The sequence below is a fragment of the Drosophila subpulchrella genome, chromosome 2L (assembly GCF_014743375.2).
Source record: "Drosophila subpulchrella strain 33 F10 #4 breed RU33 chromosome 2L, RU_Dsub_v1.1 Primary Assembly, whole genome shotgun sequence".
NCBI lineage: Eukaryota > Metazoa > Arthropoda > Insecta > Diptera > Drosophilidae > Drosophila > Drosophila subpulchrella.
The window spans coordinates 18,484,447-18,491,320 of NC_050610.1; the positions used below are offsets into that span (position 1 = coordinate 18,484,447).

Genomic DNA, 6,874 nt, shown 5'->3' on the forward strand with positions numbered 1-6,874 from the left:
ATTAAGCATTTAGCCGAGGAGAATCAGCGAATTGATGATCAGTCAGTGATCTATGTTGGCCCCAATGGATCCTCGATCTGCGAATGGGCCGAAGTGGTTGCTGTGGTTCCTCATGTTATTATGTATGCCAAACAAAGTCACAACAAGTTGACGACATGAAAAGAGCCACAAATAAATAAATAAATGGCCAGGACCATGAGATCGATTCCGAACAGAGGATCGCTCGATCCCATAGATCGAGGAGCTCCACTCAGCTGTAGTACATCTGTGCTGCATAGCTTGGCGTGCCTTCAATCAGACGGAATACTTGGGTGCACAGGGAGAAAAATGTTTGGAAAACAAATCGAGTAGAAGAATAAAAAAAATTATAAAGTAAAAAATGATGAGTTTGTAATACATTCCATTTAATCAATAAGTATAAGTAACAATGGTTTTACCATAGGAACTGCGTTTAAATGATTTTAAAAATAAAAAAGTAACACGTGAAATAAACAAATAATAAATATAAGACCAATATAAACCTACTAAAATTGTATACAAAAAATATTTAGACTATTTTTTTTTTATTGTCTAGTTTAATTAATTACTTTATTATTTTAAATGAAAATATAGAAAATTACACTAATGTTGTACATCAAAGTTTAATCTTCTTTTTCGTAATATAATCAAATTATATACATAAAGCCTTCTTTGCTTCTAAAACTAAATAAATAATAATTAAGCATCATAATTTTTAAGTGTAACATTTTGCCAGCGCTTCCCAGGAAACTGTTTAGCGTTTTTAAAGTGCTCTCCTGGCACAAAACTTGTCGGAGATCTTTTGACCATAAATCCAAACGCAGTCAAGCGGGAGGAAGACAATTTAAAAATTGTCTAAGTCGAAGGCAGTGCAATGTGTGGTTCCTTCCACTGGAGAAGCCGAAGTAGAAGTACCCACCACTCCAGACCCAGACCAGCCATAAAAGGTCACACACAGCATTCTGGCCAAACACTTGTGAACCCGTTTAGCCTTGGCCCGTTTTGGGCGTCTGGGGCTGGTAATTGCCCCCAAGATTTATTTGCACGCCCCCTCGCATCTCTGGATTCTGTATTCTCGATTTTAGACTCCGGCAAATGGCATTCTTTGCCGGTCTGCGTCTGTGTCTCTTTTGGCCACAGATAACTTGCTCAACTCCACTCTGCGGGCCAAAAACTCGAGCGTGACTAGGCTCTTCTCCCTTCCATTGGACAAAAAGATTCTCACGAGCCGGGCCTCTCAAATTGGTTGACAAACTAGTCGGCTCTGCTCATATATGCCAGCCCATTTGCATATATCCGTTGCACATCCATACCTTGCTGCGCCCCCCTCCCTTTGGGCCTAAGTAATTGCCTTTGTGGCACGTCTTTAATATGTTTATTGGCCCATGGAGATGGAGGAGTCGAGTCGAGTGAACGTGCAGCACCTCGGGGGAACTTTTGGACCCGATAGTGGGGCATTAAGTGGTAGCCAAATCAGTTTGGGATTGTCCTCCTGCCACCGAGTTCCTCCGCTGGCCACCCCACATTGTTCCACCTCATAAGTCGTGGCGAATTAGCTCCGGCATTGACTTTGGCATCTCCGATTGTGAGAGAATGCCCAAGGAGGTGATGGTTATGAATAGATTCGTTGCTTGTGGGATTATTGAAATATTCTAGCCGAGACTGCGGAATAAATGGGTGGCTTATTAAGTGAATTGAATGGCAAAGTGCTGGGCTTTTATATCGTATAGGTAATTAAGCTAGGTTTTACACACAATTACCTGCTGCTCTACCAACAATGGTCTGCTTTCTAGGGTTAAATTCGGGATTAAATTAGAGGTTTTAATTCAACTGAAAGATAACAATGCTCTTCGTAAAATATTATAATTAATATTATTGGTTACACAAAAGATATTGGTTCTTTATTCTACATTTTAGACATAAATACCAATCCCCATCTGAATTGATTCCCAACCTTACACTCCTCGCATTTCGAGATTATTTTTGCGGTTCTTCCGACTGAACCCGCTTAATGAACTCCAAAACGCAGTTCAGCATGAAACCAAGTGTTGCAAGAAAAAAGTTTCGAATAAATAAACAACGACATCCTCTTTCGAGTGGCCGAGAGCTAAGATGGGGTCCAACCCTTCTGGCAAAACTTCATTAAAGTCGGCAAAAGATGCCTGCAAAAATTATGAATTCAGTTGATTTATAAGTAGAGCAAATGGAAAAAAAGTCGGGGACAAGTGACAATCGGCGACAATTCCTCATCCTCGAAGAACGAGGGGAGACCTCAAGCTGCGGCTCAACGTGATGAGCAATTGTGCAGAAAAACTTTACATGGCCGTCGCAGGGGGGCAGGACTGTACGGGGAGCACTGTAGACATTGACATGAACTGCCAGCTAATCGACGGCGAAATAAAAAACAAAAACGTGAGCTCGAGTTGGGAGCCACTTCGGAGATGCTACGACAAGGCGACCCATTTGTTGTTTTCACTTGTGCACCGTTTCACAGACACTTCACTTGCCATTCCACCGGGATAAGGAGGGGGTGGGTGCCCCCCAAAGTTCAGGGGAGTAGACTCCAGCGGGGGCGAAGAAAGCGGGGTTACAGGGGCACGACACATAGGGTCTTACACTTAGTATGCCCTACAAGTCGGGGAAGCGTCTGGGACTAGAGCTTTGAATACTACTTTAAAAAAAATCTTAAGCATGTGATTTACCAATATAATTTTTTAAATGTCTATAACGTAATATCACATAAATATTTCATAAATATAATAAATAAGATATTATTTTTAAAAATGTTTTAACTACCATTATTGACTTTTTCTGTTTTGTATCAATTTTTGTTTACCAAAATATTACAATTTACTTTCATTTTACACAATTATTAAACAAAGAGTTCTGGTAATTCCTCATTAAAGCATTTACCATAAGCCCTCTTTACAATTTATGACTAGTAAAAATCGTGTTAACATGAACTTAGTGCAAATTACTGATTGTCAGTAACCGCTTAAAGGAAATACATAAAAATATTGTAATAAACTGGACTTCCGAAAGCAGGATAGGCACATAAAACTCACATAATTTATGTCCGATCACGAAAAGAGTATCCGAGAATTGACCTAGGTTTTCTTCAAGCTTTTGCTTTTCTTAAGTCTTGAATTTTTTTTAGTTTAGCTGTCGCACCGCCTCTAAAGAACATTAAATGTGCATGTAAGGCAATAACTACTATTACGACTAAGCCAGCGTCTAAGACCGCGACTATGGGCTGTAGTTTTTGTCTCCGTCTAGTTCAGCTTTTTGTCTGCAGCTTCCTGCAACTTTTTCCTCCTCCATTCTCGCAAAGATCCCGAGGTGAAGCTGGAGAGCTAAGCCCAAGATGAAGCTGGAACTGCCGCTAACGATGTATTTATGCCAAACGACAAACTGTGGGAACAAATAAAAATTTAGCAAAATGCCAGACTCTGAAAGACAGCGAAAGAGGGACCAGAAAATAAGTAGATGGAGCATTGAGCATCAGCCGATTGTGGGTTGCCATAAACTACTTTTGAACAGTAAGTGGGTCTGAAATAAAATATATTTATTCGAAATAAAAGCAGGAACTGCAACTTTTTCAAAGAACTTTCTGCTGTCAAAAATATCAAGCTGACAATATTGTAAAACTATCGATAATACAATATTTTAAGCTGTCTTGTCTGGTACTTGTTCCCCCCATTTTCCCTACTTTTCTCTATTTTTCCTTAACTTCCACTCCCCACTTTCTTGACATTTCGATAGCATTCCATATTGAATGGACTAAAAAACTTTGAATGCAACTTATTTGGCCAAACGCTTTTATCGAAGGCATATTTCTCACTCTTATTGGTTTGTTGATGTTGTTTTCCACGAAAAACAGTATGTATAAAATTCAGCACACAAATCGTTCGTCACGTTTTTCGCGCGCATCTTCATCATCGTCTTAAGCTCTCCAACGTTTCAGACCACCAGCTTTATTTTGTATATCATTCCTGTTCGGTTAACAATTTTTCCTCGTATTATTCGTCTGTCAATTCCAGCGACAGTCGAGCAAAACAAAAGAACCCGACTGCTCGAATGTTCAATGCCCTTGCAATTAAACAATGACTTTCGTATTCAAAAGAGAAATATCATAAGGAGGAAATCTAGATGATTGAATTTAGAGAGTACCTATCGGCATAGAAGTATGATGCAATTTAAATATATACATTACATTATTAATTAAAAAATTTTATTAAACTTGAAATCCAAAAGATTACAGAACTGTACACAGAGAAAATTCAGACGTTCTCATATTGAGTACATTGATACCAAAATGTGTTACACGGTTTTTAAGAACAAATGTTCTCAATTCAAGAACAATTTACTTGAATATTTATTAATATATATCAACAGTTTATTTTGAAGACAGCAAATACTAGTTGCTCATAACCGGAGACTTCCAACCCCTTTTACCCTGTTTATAGCCACAAAAATCCAATTCAAGCCAAGTGCATAACAACAAACACGATTTTCGCCTTGGCGAAAGGTCAAATCCTCCCTATTACATCTCAAGCATTAAACTGGCAAATGCAAACACCGAAAAACGCTTTTCATTTTACGAGTCTACAGCTCCTCCCCATTTCCCCCTCTTATCTAGACAATTTGCCTCTGGGAAGCCTTTTCCTGTTTTTGCTGGTCATAATAGTAAAAGCAAATTGCGGCAATTGCATTCATCATTAGGCGCCACTTTTTGGCTTTCGGTGTGCGGGCATAGACAAAAGGTGCTGTTAATCCAGAAGACTCCCCCTCATAAATGATGTTTTTATGAACGAGCTCACATTCTTGCAATTTACGCCCGAGAGTCGGGTTGAGTCGGTGATTTGTTGCAGTTATCAGCATTTTTCATTTTCAAAAGCCCTCGCGGTCTGTTAACAGAGTCACATCATCAACAAGGCAGCATTCCGAATGGAATGGCTATATGGTACCGAAAAAAATCTATACAATATAGAAAACTGTAGAATATCCATGATAAACACATATTTAAATAGTATGTTTTGCAATATAATCAATTTTTATAGATTAAAGTTCAAAGATCACACCAGATTTAAGTTTTATAGACTTAAGGTTTCAAAATATCTTTTTTTTAATAATTAAAATAGAACCAAATTATAAAAAAAATAACATTTGGGATATAAAAGTTCTAAAAGTTCTGTAAGATATCTTGGTTTTTTTGATCTCAGTAATGATGTTACATTTTTCTCCGTGTAGTGTAGGGCCCAGCCACGCCCCCTTTGAGCTGCCTCCCACGCACTGAGTGTGTGTGTGCTAGTGGGTGCCATAAGTCAGATTTATGTGTGCAAAATAGTTGCTCGGATGTGTTTCGACTTGTCCCCATGCACTTTACCCTTCTCTAAGGCGGTGGGCGTGGCAGAGCCTAGTTTTACTGCTGCTGCCGCTGATGGGTAATATGATTTGTGGGCTTTGTTTAAAAGCTGTACTCCAAGGCGTTGTTTGTTATTGTCTCTGGTTGCCCCGAATGACGAAAGAAAAATGGCTAACTAAGCTTCAGGAATGCATCAAGTACCTTGCCATTTAAGGTGAGTTGGAAAACGAGCCAGGCATCAGATTTTTTCACTGATAAGCTTTGTTTTTCTGGTAAAAAATGCTAAGTGTGTGGGGGATATGGGGAGTGCTGAATACAGAAATGTGATGGCAAAGTTTTAGATGACTTAAAATTATTTCTGAGCCTTAGAACTTTAAAGTCATTCTAAAAAATATTCTTTAATCTAAATGTTTAAATCTATAGATCCACAAAAGATACTCAAAAGTATCTTAAAGAGTAACCTGCAGCCATCGGACTCAAAACGAACTGTTAAAACATTAAACCAATTTACTGAAATTACATCAAAAAAACAGCCCAGCAGATACAATCTCTTAAAGCACAGAGCGTGGAAGACGAAAACTGGGAGATGGTTGGCCATTAAATAAAAGATACTTTACACCGATGCCACAAAGAAGCGCGAGGATTGCAAAAGCGGGGAATATATTTCACAATCAGTGCATAAATCACAATTTGCTTGCTGGTATTGGAGATTTCTGATAAAATGCTTACCCGCCAAGGGAAATAATCCAATCCAAATTACAGGCTCTCCACCAAAAAAAAAGGGGATCGGTAAAAAAGCACAACAAAGATATATGAAAACACTTTCGAATTTCCGGATTTTATTTATCTCTTGATTTCCACTCGCTGCTCTGTGGCATTCAAATGCATTTCACTTGCGGCGCTCAAAATAAACACTTCATTATTAGAAACACATGCAACGCATTTTTAGCAGGGGGCAATCACCAAAGGGTTGGTCTTATTTTTGTTCATATTATTATTTCGTTGGTCGTTTGGTTGGCCGCGCCTTGAGGGCGAATATTTAAAAATATACAATATTTTTTCTTCTCTATTTTTTCACATCACTGCACTTTAGCATTCTGCTCCTGTTTTGTTTGTCGATTTTTGCACACGCAACGGAAATGCTGGGGAAAAGATGCAAATGTACGGTAACGGGATTCCGAAATGAAAAGGAAAACGCACTGAGCTCCAAAAATAGCTTTAAAGGAGGCAAAAAATGGGGGAACTTTAATGTAAGCAAAATGCACAGTCACACCGGAAAAAATAATTTAAATTTAAATTGAGTTGAATGAAGTAGAGGGTCCTACTATTTTATAAATATATTTCAGTATTATAATAAAAATATTTTAAAAAATCCCATTAAAAATTGAACTTATTAATATAAATATATATAATATATTTACATTTTGTGATTATAAATGTAGGGTATTACAAATTAAAATGTTTTTTTCGGATATAGTTAAGTAAATTAAA

At 38.0% G+C, this 6,874-nt stretch overlaps 1 protein-coding gene across 1 annotated transcript in view; it reads right to left on the bottom strand.

Moving 5' to 3' along the window:
- Positions 1-6,522, bottom strand: part of LOC119547457 (neural-cadherin) — a 132,114-nt gene extending 125,592 nt beyond the window's left edge. The window contains exon 1 of the mRNA XM_037854321.1: positions 6,113-6,522. The gene's annotated coding sequence lies outside the window, so the exon portion shown is untranslated. The remainder of the gene's footprint in view (positions 1-6,112) is intronic.
- Between the last annotated feature and the right edge of the window lie 352 nt (positions 6,523-6,874).